This window comes from Pelodiscus sinensis, chromosome 7, assembly GCF_052426305.1.
Source record: "Pelodiscus sinensis isolate ZL-2025 chromosome 7, ASM5242630v1, whole genome shotgun sequence".
Taxonomy (NCBI): Eukaryota; Metazoa; Chordata; order Testudines; family Trionychidae; genus Pelodiscus; species Pelodiscus sinensis.
The window spans coordinates 11195883-11210574 of record NC_143058.1 but is presented as its reverse complement, the minus strand read 5'-3'; the positions used below and the strand labels follow the sequence as shown (position 1 = coordinate 11210574).

The following is a 14692-nucleotide window of genomic DNA, read 5'->3' as shown; positions in this document are numbered from 1 at the left end:
GCCTCCATCCAGCCCTGTTTGAGAGGCTGCTGTGTGTATAGATGGGCCCGCATGCGTGTGTGTGCATTAGAGCTGTGTTGGGATCTTAGCTACTGCTGGCATTGCCTGATTTCTTCAAGGGGACAAAGAATACTTCTCTCGCTAAAGAACAGAATAGCTGAATAATCCCATTTGAGGCACCCTGTTGGAGTGAGCTACTTAGACCTTTGTGTTATTATAAAGACAACAACCCAAAAGTACAGAGTAACACGTGACTGCAGATCGTAGAATCATAGGGCTGGAAGAGACCTCAGGAGGTCATTGAGTCCAACCTCCTGTTGAAAGCCGGACCAATCCCTACTAAATCATCCGAGCCAGGGCTTTGTCAAACTGGGACTTAAAAACCTCTAGGGATGGAGATTCCACCACCTCCGTAGGTAACCCATTCCAGCGCTTCACCACCCTCCTAGTGAAATAGTTTTTCCTAATACAGGCAGTCCCCGAGTTATGCGGATCCGACTTACGTCGGATCCGCAGTTACGAACGGGGCCCTCCCTCTCCCTGGTCTCCAGCAGACCAGGGAGAGGAAGCAAATAGGTGGAACACGCGGGCAGCAGACAGCCCAGACGTGTCTGGGCTGTCAGCTGGCCACTTGTTCCGCTGCTTTGCTCTGCTCTGCTCCCCGTCCCCCTGGTCTACAGACCAGGGGGACGGGGAGCAGAGCAGAGCACAGCAAAGCCGCAGACCAGAGCAGAGCAGACCAGGGGGACGGGGAGCAAAGCAGAGCAAAGCCACAGAGCCCAAGGGCAGCAGGATAGCCACAGCGCGTCTGGGCTGTCCCGCTGCCCCCGTGCTCCGCGGCTTTGCTCCGGACGCCTGTGGTACAGCAGCTGGGGCGCTGCCGGTTGGTCCCGTAGCCCCGCTCTGGGCGCCACTGGACCAACCCAGCAGCACCCCAGCTGCTCTGCCCCAGGTGTCCCCAAGTCAGCCGCTGCTGAAACTGACCAGTGGCTGACTACAGGAAGCCCCTGCCCCGGGCTTCCTGGAATCAGCTGCTGATCAGTTTCAGCAGCAGCTGACTTGGGGATGCCTGGGGTTCTTAAGTTGAATCTGTGTGTAAGTCAGAACTGGCCTCCAGATTCAGCTGCTGTTGAAACTGATCAGTTTCAGCAGCGGCTGAATCTGGACGCCAGTTCCGACTTACATACAGATTCAACTTAAGAACAAACCTACAGTCCCTATCTTGTACGTAACCCGGGGACTGCCTGTATTCAACGTAAACCTCCCCCACTGCAACTTGAGACCATTGCTTCTCATTCTGTTATCAAGAACATAAGAACAGCCATACTGGGTCAGACCAAAGGTTCATCTAGCCCAGTATTCTGTTTGCCGACAGTGGCCAATGCCAGATGCCCCAGAGGGAGGGATCACAACAGGTAATCCTCACATGATCACTCCTCTGTTATCCACCTCCAGCGAAGCTAGGGATACCATTCCCTCCCATCCTGGCTAATAGCCACTGATGGGCCTAACCTCCATGAATCTGTCTAGCTCTTTTTTGAACTCTGTTAAAATTCTAGCCTTCACCACATCCTCTGGCAAGGAGTTCCACAGGTTGACAGTGCGCTGAGTGAAGAAAAGCTTCCTTTTGTTTGTTTTAAACCTGCTGCCTATTAATTTCATTTGGTGATCCCTAGTTTTTTTTTATTTTGGGAATAAGTAAATAACTTTTCCTTATTCACTTTTTCCATACCCATCATGATTTTATAGACCTTTATCATATTCCCCCTTAGTCTCCTCTTTTCTAAGCTAAAAAGTCCAAGTTTTAATCTTTCTTCATATGGGACCTGTTTCAAACCCCTAATCATTTTTGTTGCCCTTTTCTGAACCTTTTCCAATGCCAATACATCTTTTTTGAGATTACCATTGAGAACAGTCTCTCACCATCGTCTTTGAAACCCCTTTCAGATAGTTGAGGGCTGCTATCAAAGATCTGCAGTGTCCCACTCTCCCTGGCACTCTGTCTGCAAATAGGATGCACCTGTGATGTATTATTCAAACCCTGCTATTCCAGATTTACACAGGGGTCTGTGAAGTTCACAGGGTGTTGGATAGAAATGTGTTAGATGTTTTAATGATGAAATATGGCAAATATAGAATAAGAATAATGAAAAGATTCTCATAGACATTTATGGAAGAGTAGTTTAGCTTATCAAGATTATTCAGAGTCTATTTCTTTTGCAGACTGAAATTGATTTGCAAAATAATGCTGGTCTCATTTTCTGATCACCCTAAAGACAGAGCCAGGCAAATCTCAAAGGGTGCTAATTAGTCAGCTATGGAGATTCCCTTTCTGCTTCCCCTCTTTCTCCCTGACATACTGCCAGAATAAGGATTGAATGAAGCATATAAAATGTGTCCCAACATGTTTAAACTCCACTGCTAGTGACTAAAACTGAGCTCTCCAGTAGCCAGAGTAATATCTCACAAGACCCACTGAAAGTTAACCAAAGACAGTATTGTCTAGTTGATCAAAATGCAGTAAAGATGATTTAAGAGGAGTATGGTTTTTATATCATGCTTTGGATGTATTATTATTTTTTTATGTTCATTATTTATTTTTATTAAATCTTCTTCATATCCTTTTTCATCAATCCTTACAATACAATGAATAAATATTTGACTGGAAAGGTTTTCATCCCACAGTACATTGAACTTCACAATCATATTGTGGGCAAAACACAATAAATAAAGCGCCTATGCCTTAATATTGAGCCCTTCCATCCATTTTTGTTATGAGAGTTTCTGTCATTCTTCCTGGCTATATGTTCAGCTTAGGGTAGAGACTGCAAAAAAGTGACTGAGAGGAAGCAAAAAGTGGGCAAAAGGGGGCGGATTAGGAGAAGAAGTTTAGCAATGTGGAGGAGCACTTTAACAGAGCATTGCCTGATGGGAAATCCCTGCTCAAGATGCTAATGAACCCACGCCTGCAAGCATCCCAATACGTAATTATCAGACTAATTTTAGTAAAAGTTCTCTATTGGTATCCAAAATACTATAGCTGCCTTATTGCATTATGAAGTCCCTCTAAGGCAGAGATTGAAAACATTACAGCCTGCGGTCTGGGATGCTCAGCCTTCCCCCAGCTCCACAACTTGGCAAGCTGGCACTAGTGCCCCAACCATTTCACTAACCTTTCCAGTCTACAAAGGTGGAATTTATCTATAGATTTGACACCATACCCTGGGCTTAACAAAGACATTAACTGATTGACGTGTAACAAAGACAATTTCTCCTGCCATTAACATCTGCATTTCCACATCAAAAACTATGTACGAGACACATCCAGCCTGCTTAATTAGCTTCATTAACACAGGTCCTACAATTGACAGGTACTTTTTCTGCTGTTATATATATCTCCTGGTTTCTGTTATTTCCACTTCAGTTCATCTGATGAGGTGGGTTTTGCCCACAAAAGTGCATGATTCTGTGTATTTTGGTTAATCTCTAAGGTGCCACCAGACAGTTCATTGTTTTCATAGATTTAAATTACAGGAATAAGATTTTCATAAAATAAAATTTATTCTGAGAACCCAGTGGCATGGGTGCCTGTGTTTTGCTTTAAGAATCCTTGGAGGAGGGACTATGGGAGTTCTCATGGGGCTGTTTGTGTTCTGGAAAAACAGGGCTGGGAGGTGCGCTGTTCACTTGTTTCCGAAGATCCCTCTTTGATCCTTCAGGGTTGTACCAATTCTCAGTCTCAGGTGGAGCAACTATGCATAGAACCAGCATTCAGAAAACTCTTTAAGGCTTTCATAAAGTACAAGATAACTCTATCAGTAACATCCACAAATGAGCTCCTGTGCCCTTCTGAAGGTAGGGCCTGAATCAAGCCCCAAGTTGGAAGATGCTCAGCTGGACTTGGACGCTGGTCTCTTAAAGCCTGATTCTATTAAGGTGGGTGACAGTTGCAGTTGCTCAGCAACTCTCATGATTCTGCCACTGGAGGTAAAAGGCTTTCTGGTTATGCAGCATGTTCAGCATGCTTAATCAGTATCAGCCTCTGCTAGTTGATGAGTGCTCCAACCTCCATGGCCAATGTTTCAGTGGGGCAACAGCCCAATGGCACACTCAGGCAGTCTCCTGCACAAAGTGGCTGGCTGCTCCCTCCCTCTGGCTCTCTGTGCTGTGCAGGGGGCAGGCTTCAGCACGATGACCCCGCCCTTAGCACAATCTCTTAGCTCCCATTGGCCAATTGTCGGCCAATAGGAGCTGAGAGATTGTACTGGGGTTAGAGGCAGCTCACAAAGCTTCCCTCCTCCCCAGCGTGCAGCGCAGAGAGCCACATTGAGCAGCATGGAGCTCTCTGTGCCCAACGGTCCTGGTGGGCTGGGTACAGCCAGCAGGCCGTATTTTGCCTGTCCGGAGCAATAGTGTGTACATCTACTTGTTTTTTGTTTTGTTTTTGTTTTTGTTTTAACTTTGACAACAGAGTTCTCTGTCAACTTTGGTAATATGCTGGCTCATTGCACAGAATGTGTTGCCAATTAGGTGTTACTACTAAGACAACCCCACTGATATTCTGACAATTTAATGTGTTATCGCCAAAGCCTGCTAGAACTATGGGTGCTGAGGGCAGTGTTAAATTGGAGAGACCCTTTGTAAAGTATATTTGGGAGTATGAAGAAAATGAGAGAGATGTGTCAAAAGCTGAAGGAGGGTTGTGTTAATGAAGTGGGGTTAGGGTAGAAAGGGAAAACTGCAAAACGCTCCATGGAGAGTGAGGAGCAGATACATTGATCATCAGCCCACGTTGGGGTTGGAGAATAGAGAGAAGGTGAGCCATGTCAGGGTTTTTGAAAAGTCAATTACCAGGTGGTAAAGCAGGACTGATTTGCAGTTTCCACATATATATTCTCCTTTCTGCAGTGACTGATGATTCCCAAGAGTGAATTAATTGGGATCAATTTGTGAAGTGGAGAAAATGGAACTTTGGCTTCTGCATAAAGCAGTTTGATGACTTGTAGCTGAAGATCAAATTTAACTCAGCAGAAACCAAATACAATAGTCATCCATAAAAAGATAATTCTGCTGCTGCTTTGATTTGGGATTCTGTTCAAAGCTACTATAAATCCCATTCTTTTAGGGTTGGAGGATTTTTTTCAGGGAGGAAGGTGTAGAGACGCACAGAGGTCTTTTGAGTATTGGGGGGGTTTTTTTCGCGGTGAATCCTTACTTACACAACATAGTAACTGGCAAATACTGCCTCAGCGTGATGAATCTCAGTTTACAGATGAAATGCTATGACCTGGTGCTTGTTTTATGGAGTGGAAATCCAAGGAGGGTGGTCTATTTTTTTTTAAGATATAATACTGTACATCATGTGCTACTGCAACTAGATGAAATGTAGTTCTTACAATGAGAAATATTTATGAATTTCTTGCAGTAACTTGGAACTGCAGTGGGGTGATCTCCAAACATTTTTTTTTTTTTGTCAGGTTGTGTTCCTTGGAAGGATATATTTGCAGGTACAGTAGAATGAGAACAAACAGCTTGAACACATGGGGTCTTAATGCATGACAAATGGGAGTGTAGGTCTACAGCTCTGTAGCCTGCTATGCACTACATCGCCATGTGGACTATGCCACCACAAGCTAAAAGTTCAGAATTGCACTTTGACATTCTGCTGCAAAATGCAAGGCACACAACAGAACTTTTAATCTGTGTTGACAGCATCTACCTCATCAGTTATTGTGCGGTAGGCTAAAGCGCTGCTGATATACATTCCAGCTTGCTGTGCGGTGATTATATAGGCAAAAAAGGGATATGAATGTGAGCAACTGCTCTAAAAAATATAAAGAATTAATAATAAAAAGTCATTACACTAAAGTAATTGACAACTAAGTGGAAGGAATGATGGACCAAGGAAACATGGTGGTGCTTGTGGTTAGCACATTTAAGGAATGACCATCATCCTCAGAAAAAGAATATCTGTCTGCCCCTTATCAGAATGCTATATGTCTTAGGAATCGTTCTGGATGTCTCTTTCATAATATATATCCAAATAACTGCAACAAGAACCCTCCTTCAGATGGCCAGAAGACTCTCCCAACCTGCCATACTCCACAAACTCAGAGTGATCATTGCAATCCATACATTCATGAACTCCAGCTCAGCCATCTCTGCTCACATGACTCAGGAGGGAGTCCACAGTCATCAAAGAAAGTGCAGCTGGAGCAGAACATCCATCTGCCTGCTGGCAAGTGGCGATTGGAGCACGTGACTCCACTCTGCTGATGACTGAGCTGCCTACAAGTAGAACAACACATCATCTTCCCCACCATGACCGTAGCTTTCTCAGGTGGCTGCTGTCCTCAAAGGTGATGATAAATCAATAGATTGTCAGGAAAGGAGATGTGAGAGAGGGAGACTGATTCTTTCATCACTGTCCTAAAACTGTGGAACTTGCTTTCAGAAGCGAGGACGATTCTCTGACCCTCTTCACAAAATATAAGAATAATCCCTTAAATATTAGCATTCTTGTGCATTTGCTCACATTCATGTCCCATTCCAGTGTACACATTCCTCATTCCTTCCCTGTTCACAGAGTAAAATCTGTAGTCACCAATCCTATTTCCCTCTGGACCAGTGTACTAGACCATGGGTTTTCAAACTTTGGTTTGCAGCTGGTCAGAATAAGCCACTGGTGGGATGCGAGATGCTTTGTTTACCGGAGCATCCATAGGTGTAACAGCTCCCAGTGGCCGTGGTTTGCCATTCCCGGCCAGTGGAAACTGCAGTGGCCTAGCCTGCACTGCTTGCTGCAGCTCCCATTGGCCGGGAACGGCAAACCGCGGCCACTGACAGATGTGAGCTGTCGAGCCTGCAGATACTCAGACAAACAAAGCATCTCGTGGCCCACCAGTGGCTTCCCTTTACAAGGCATGAGTTGAGTTTGAAAATCCCTGTGCTAGACTATTTAGGTGAATTTCATTCCTAACAGCTCCTCAGATACTGCAGTGATGAGAAGAGAATAGCAGCCTAGAGAGCTAGTGTAATGTGCATGTGCACAAAACATTTCTCATTAAATAAAAGCCTCACATGCTTGCTTTATTATGCTTGGTATCGTTCTTGTGCTGTAGTCACATCGAATTAGAACCATTGGAATCTCTCTATCCTTCACTTAGTTGGTCCTCAAAATGTTATTCTGTTAGTGCTAGGAAACTGCAATAATGAAAAGCTGTGGAAGTACAGAAAGATCTTCTTTCTTGAGTAGTGCACCTTCAAAATATCACTTGTAGATGATAAACCTGGAGGCTGTCACAAGTCTGTAATTAAAAACTCGGATTCATATGGATATAACCTTACTCTTAGGGTTTGGTTCTCATCTGATCAGCTGGAAAAGGGTAAGATTCAGTGCTACTAAATCCCAGATTGGCACTTTCATTGGTGCTTGTTAATTCACTGTGCTTTGCTTAAATATATAAATAAAATTGAAGCTATTATGTGGTTTATTTAATTCTTCCTGTGTGTTCCTCCTCATGCTTTTGGATTATTCTCCCTAAAGACCTAGTAAGTAAGTACTCACAGATCTCCTAGTGAGCTCCTAGTAAAACCCTAAAGAGCATATGTTATTGATTGTTCCTATATCTTATCTCATAGCTTTGTAGTTTTTCAATTAACCTGTGTCAAATACTGCATTTATATTATTACGGATAATTGAACAAATACTCCTGTGTCATTTTGGTAGGATACTGTCAATTAGAGAACAGGAAAATATTTCTTTGCATGTGTCTTAGCATTTTTCACTTTCAAAGCACAGTGCTTATCCCCTCTGAGATGTAGTTAAGAATTATCTCCATTTTGTGGATGGGAAAAGAGAGAGGTTGTGTTGGTAATTTGTCTGTCAATTAGTGACTCAGGAGGAGAGATGGGTTAGAACTGAAAAGTTCCTGCTCTCAGACATGTGTTCTAACCACTGGATTTTGCTGCCTCTGATAAGTACATTGCAAAGTAACACAAAAGATGTTCTCACATTTTTAACTGGGGATTAGATTTTTGGTTTTTTTAAAACAGTTATCACCATTGTCTAGGTTGGGAATTAGCTCCAATCTCAGACACCAGAGTGGCTACATATATTGCGGTTTTTCTAGTCTGTTTATAGTAGAACCTTGTTACCAGCACAATCACACTTATGGCTGAAACTTGAGGTTAATTTCCTATTCAAAGAAGCCCATACAAATACAGAACATAAAAACTTAAAAATCAAGACTCGCACAGAACATAAAAGTGTCTGTTTTCTCTGTGTGTCTTCTTTAAGGGTATACAAGGCCCACACTGTCTTAGCTGGGAGTGATACATGCCTGCCAGTTATAATTTGGCCAGAGTCCTGCACCAGGCAGCGCCAATGTGTTAAAGACTTTCCTTATCTCTAGTATCAAATGTACCCCTTCTTTTTACACCTTCTGGCTTGGGTTGGAGTGATGCTTGTCTCCTCCTCTCCAAATGACTCACCCGGCAAATATGTTTATGGGGCGTTATCATGAGGTCCAGAAAACACAGTGTGACTTGATAAATGGGATGGGGGAACATTGCTGACCCTCACTTGATTAACTGCAGTTAAAATTAAGTCACGGGAAAGGGCAGAGACTAAATGCTCTGAGAGGAGAACATGCACCTCAGGAATATCTTGAACACTGTTCGTTTTTGGCTGGTACCGAATGTACCATTTGAAAGGTCTTGTTGGCTGCCTTAAGTAGGATTATTTCTGTGCTGTATGGCCCGGGGAAACTCTTTTATGGTGAATGGCTGCTGAATGGGGCTGCAGTGGCAGTTTGTGGTGGAGTAGCTGTGACACTATAAATAAAGTTATTAGCATCAGTATGTAAATGGGTTTCTATTTTTGTTCACTGCATTGTTTGTAAAAAAACTAGGGCAGTTATTCAGTAGGAATCATCTGCTGTTCAGCACTGAGCCCTCCCACAGTTGAGGCTGTGTAGGCTTTTATTTTTCCACTGGTGTTTAGAAATTAGCTGCTCTGAACACTTCTTCATTGTGCTGTATAAGAAACAGACGAGCTGTGCTAAGCATTTTTGGGCTTCTAGAGAGTGTCATGGAAGTTCAGAACAGAGAATCACTTCTTGATAGAGAAAACTGCAAGGCAAACATCAAATACCACAGCTGCTGTTTGGCTTAGCCTGTGTGGTTTTTTTTCATGTTTTATTTTGTGCAAAGAGAGTGCTGGTATATTTCAGAACACTGTCACGCTAAGACATTTTAAAAGGTGCCATATTGTCAGCCTTGGGTCTTGTCTACACTAAAAAGTCGGAGCGCTTTAACTATGCTGGTATAGTTACGGGGAAACCCCTCCCAGAGTGGATGCAGTTTTGTTCGAGTCACTGCCCTGTACCTACCTAGTAATTCCTGTTCAGGATAGGGATGTTAAATTTCGATTAATTAACTAATTGAATAGTGGATGGGATTTCAATTGACTATTCAATTAGTCAATAAGGACTAGCACGGGGTTCCAACTTTGAAATGTGCAAGAGTCCTCACTGGGGCTTTTGTACATTTCAAAGAGGGAGCGCTGAATGGAGCTTGGGGCCAGCAGGGGACTCTGAGTCTCCTGCTGCCTCCAGGCTCCACACAGCATTTCAATCTGTGAAACGTACAAGAGCCCTTGCTGGGGCTCTTGTACATTTCAGAGGCAGAACGCCGCACTAGTCCTTATTGACTAATTGAATCAAAATCCCTTCGACTATTCGATTAGTTAATTAATTGAAATTTAATATCCCTGTCCTGAATGGGAATCACTATCGCTTCAGGAGGTAGCCAAGTTAGTCTATACAGGAAAAAACAACAAATGGTCTGGTAGCACTTTATAGAGTAACACAACATGTAGATGGTATTATGAGATTTTGTGGGCACAGCTCACTTCTTCAGATGACTGGAGTTTTACCGTGAATTACTATGTTGGTACAGAGCAGTGACTCCCTGCTGGCCCTGGGCTCTACGCGGCGTTTCAGTCTTTAAAATGCACAAGAGCCCCTGCTGGGGTTCATGTACATTTCAAAGAGGAAGTGCCACCGCTGCATCTCTGTCTCGGCCCACGGACTGGGGGGACTAGCTTTTAAGCCAGCTGCACCTGATACCTCTTCCTTTTCCCTGATTTGCTGCCTCTTTGTGATAGAGGCAGCAAGATGGAGGAAGCAACTAGTCGACTAGTGTGTCGACTATCTGATAAACTTTTGCTTATCAGATAGTTGACTAGTCGATTAGTTGCTTACATCCCTAGTTCAAGACACGTAGCAAGCTATACCACTTACTGGTATAAATACCTACTTACTGGTATACCACTTACTGGTACCACTTATTGGTATAAATGCACCGACTTTAGGGATTGTATCAGTATAACTACATTGAGCTTTACATTCCAACTGTCACAGGTATATATCCACACAACTTCCCTGTGTGGACCGGTTAATCGAGACCTATATGCTTCAGAACCGGTGCAGCACAGGACCAATTGTGCAAAAATCTCTCAAGAGTCTCCTTTAGGGAGGGGGAAGGTGTCCCTGTGGGTTCATCCTTTGCCTCTCTAAGACTGACTGAAATGTTTGTACTGTTTATGTTGGTGGGTTTGTGAGGTGGACCAGATATCTCAATTTTATAGCTCCTGATATTTGGTACATTTACAGCACAGCGGGCATACTGGTGCAGTGGTGAAGCTCTGCCACTGTAGCCCACAATGCAGATGTTACCTGTGCTGATGGGAGAGAGCTTCTCCTGTCAGCATTGGCACTCGACCACTCTGGGAGGTGGTAGCTATGTTGGCAGGAGAAGCCCTCCCATCCACATAGAGCTCTACACACCAGGACTTTGTTCAGTTGTATCTCTGGTAAGAGATTACAGTGGTGTGGCTGGAGCAGCACCCCCTAATAAGTCTTCTGAGAGCCCAGACATGGCTGCTGTTTTCCCAGGGTGGAGAGAGAAATCTCCGTCTTCAGTTATCCTGTAAAGTGGGCTTTGGGCCACCAGGGAATTGTCCCTTCAGTCTTACTCCATTTCTGGGTGGAGTTCCAAAAAAAACTTTCTAACCTAAACCTCCAAACGACAGCACTAGGCTGTCTCCCCTTTTTTCTGAGGGAGGGGCATCCCTGGCCTTTCCTTTTGGGCTTGGTTCCCCAGCACGTCTCTGATTCAGGCATTGCTCGCTTGTGGCTGTTCTTCCCCAGTGGCTGCTGCAGCTAGCTAACCTGTCTTCACAGCATCACAAGCGAAAGGCGTAGCTCTGTCTTCTGACCTTATCATTAAGTCCATAACTGAGACAGGTTCTTTCCTTTGGTTTCCACTCCAGGCTTGGCAGTGGCTGCAGGTATATCTGGGTGGGCTTAGTGTTGTGCTTAAAAGAAGCACCCGGGATCTTTTTCAGGGGGATAAGGCAACACACCACATTTATTAAACATACATAGCTCAATCAATACTTTATCATATGCATATGATACATTACACTCGTGCACTCACACACACATATGCACACTCCGTCTTGTTGTTATGAATAGTTGCTCCCTCTAACTACACTGGCCAGGTGAGATGGATGGGGGAGGGGTGGAGCTGGGCTTCTGCGGATCCAGATCAATGCTCCAATGTTGACAAGACAAAAACCCAGAGTCCCTCTGCAAGATGCCTCCTATTTATCCCTCTCATGCAGCCGGTTAGTCAACACCTCGCCTCTTTTAATGCTGCTTAAAATAGGGTCCTTTCAAGGTCAGGCACTTGCTGCTTGACTCCCAAGGCCGTCTATATGTGTGTGTGTACACACACACACACACACACACTCTCTCTCTCTCTCTCTCTCTCTCACACTCACTAACTAACTAACTAACTGGACCCAAATGCTCTGCTGAATCCCTTCTGTGGTAGTATGGGGCCCGTTGTCCCATCTCAGAGATATGTTTAAAACATAGGTGGTGGTTGAAGCTGCTGCTTGGGAAGGTAAACACCCAAGCTTGTGGCCTCTCCCATACTTCCCCGCTGCGCTGCCCAGGCCCCGCCCCCATGCTGCTTAGGCCTTGCCTCCTTCTCACTGTCTCCCTCTTTTCTTCCTTCCCTCTCCCTGCTCGGCCAAATCCCTGATCCCAAATGTAGCAAATGACATTTGGACAAAACACTCTTCTACAGTTTCTTTCTAAAGAAAATGGAGCATGTTTTCCACTGCATGCCAGATTGTGAAGACTGGACATGCAGAAGGTACCTAATTAAAAGCACTAAATTTGGGAATAAAAAATGTCAGTTACAGGTTTTTTGATGTATCCTGAAGTTTGTTGGAGATTTATTTGCAAAAACTTTGTTGTATGGGCAAGTCAGTTTTCCTGCTGAATACGACATTAAATATTATGGAATATATGATGCATCTCGTCTTTCTTTTACATTTTCTTAATCAGTATTTCTAACCTGGTTTTATATTTTAAATATATTCTTAAGCCTTCATAAAGTGATCATTCCAGATGACTACAGACTGAAAAAAGACATTGTTTTAAATTAATCAGTCAGAGTGGTTTACTGTGGCTCACAACACAGTTCATCCTTTTTAGTAAAAAGGAACACTCATTTATTTGGTGTGATCTCCAGAGCAATTGACATGTTTATGAAATTTTGCCGTATGTTTATGTTAAAAATATGTTTCCAAAGACTTTCGTCATGACAAATGATTTTATGTCTTACTGAGGTTCTCTGGAAACTAGTTCATCAAATAGAAGTAAAGAAAGGGAAACTCATTTGTCCAGACAGAGGCGACTGGTGAAGAGGAGCAGGAGGGACACTGGTCATGTGACTTCCCCCCATCCCTCCCCCCAGTGTGGAAAAGGGCCAGGACAACCCTCCTTTATCCTAGGCCCGGCCTCTCCCTGCCCCTGCTCTGCCCCCTCCTCAGCTCTGATCCAGCCTTTCTCTGCTCCCATCCCACCTCTTCACCCTCCCCGGAGCAGAGCAGCCCAGGGAACTGGTGGGATGAGGGTTCTGGTGCCGGCATTTGTGGTCTGTTCCCCCCCACACACTGGCATCAGCAGCAGCAGTGGGGGAAGCAGGACAACAGTCCCAGCTCGCTCTTCTCCTCCAGCCATGTGTCTCGCCCCTTCTCCCAAGTGACATGCCAGAGGCATGCATTCAGCTGAGGCCATTGCTCTCTTTGCCCTGCCACTGCCAGTGAGCGCGGGAGGAGTGGACCCCGGTATGGGCACCAGATCCCTTCTCCCACTAATTACCCTGCCGGCCGGCCCCACCCACCCACAGGGTTTGGGACATGACTCGGGGTCATGTGCTTCCCTCCCTCCCTCCCTCCGTGTCCAGTTATCTGGAAGAAAAGGGATGTTGTTCTTTTAAGAGCTGCTGTTCCTTTAAGGGTGAGGGAGAAATTACAGCAGGGATGGACAGCAATGTGGATTTTAGGTAAGAGTGGAGTTTTTGAAGAATTTATTTAAAAAAACGTATGTCTGAAGATCCAAGCATTGAAAGCTAAAGCTGAATACTCAGATTATTAATCTAAAAATTTCTGCAGGGATTTCTTAGAGCTGTGATTGTATAATCTTCAGCAACAAACTAATGAAATATTTACAATACATTTTAAAGTAAGGTCCTGTAGCCGTATTACAGTAATGCACAACTGTTTTGGTCAATAAACTCCAAAACTGACATTATATACTTCTGAGCTGATACATGCCTGTTAAATGGCTTTCTTACCACTTAATGGCTCTCTCCCAGGTTCAGTGTGATGCTAATAGGTCTGACAAGCTTGTCTGGAGGAAGACTCCTCAGGCTGCATCAGCCTGCTGTGGGACCCTGCTTTGCCTTTCCTTGCCTCTTATAGCTGCTGCCCATGGTTAAAATCTTCATGTTTGTTGCAGTTAACATTGAATGTCATCCTTCCAGATGCCAAGCATTTTTGGAATGTTCGTGCTTACTCACCAAACCAAGATTCCTGTTACTAGGTGATCTGTCCTGAGAGCAGAAATAATCTAATACTACAGCAGTTGGTGCTTTATATGCAGATAGTCCTGAACTAATAACTCTCTCTTATTTCTATGATCTGGGACTCTCTCGTGTAATTTTTCCAAGCACTGTCTTGTTTCAGGTGAATTTCTCTGCTCTAGGAAAGATTTGACCAAACTCCAGTGACTCATTAGAGAACAAAGTATCAAATTGCAAACTGATAACTATATAAAAACCCCTATGTTTGGTGTATTAAGGATTCTCAACCCTCTAACGAGGGTGCATCCTGTCCTTTACGTTTCATTGCATTAATTCCTAGAGTGCACTGCTTTGAAATTCTTTGATGTAAGATGCTATAGCAAGAGGAAAATACTTGCAGCTGCTGCTCCATTTGTTTATTAGAAGATCTGTTAGTCCAGCAGTGGCAGAGTTGCACTGTTTTGCCGAAAATTAAATTAGAAATCACATGTATGTTTCAACAGAATAAGAAACTACTGATGTGAAAACTGGGAGAATAAATGGGAAAGTCAAAGGTGTTTGTGTGATGATCAGACCTACCCTATGATTCTCATCTCTGCTCCCTAACCTTAGTTCTTTGATTTGCTCCACATCTCAAAAGTATGAAGTGTTATGGGTGTTCCCTTTCTCAACGTTTCCTCCAGTGCTCTCCTTGCTGATTCACAGCAGTGCTATAGGGGCTTCACTGCTTCACTGTTATCCTCTTTAT

General features: G+C 44.0%; 1 protein-coding gene and 1 long non-coding RNA gene across 3 annotated transcripts in view; both read left to right on the top strand.

The window, feature by feature from the left end:
• The window catches only part of ADCY5 (adenylate cyclase 5), a 330673-nt gene that overhangs the window by 192563 nt on the left and 123418 nt on the right, over positions 1 to 14692 (top strand). The window lies entirely within an intron of this gene.
• LOC142830147 (uncharacterized) lies at positions 860 to 5075 on the top strand. Its single transcript, XR_012905124.2, has 2 exons — positions 860 to 4816; positions 4909 to 5075. It is a non-coding gene; the product is annotated as an uncharacterized LOC142830147 (long non-coding RNA).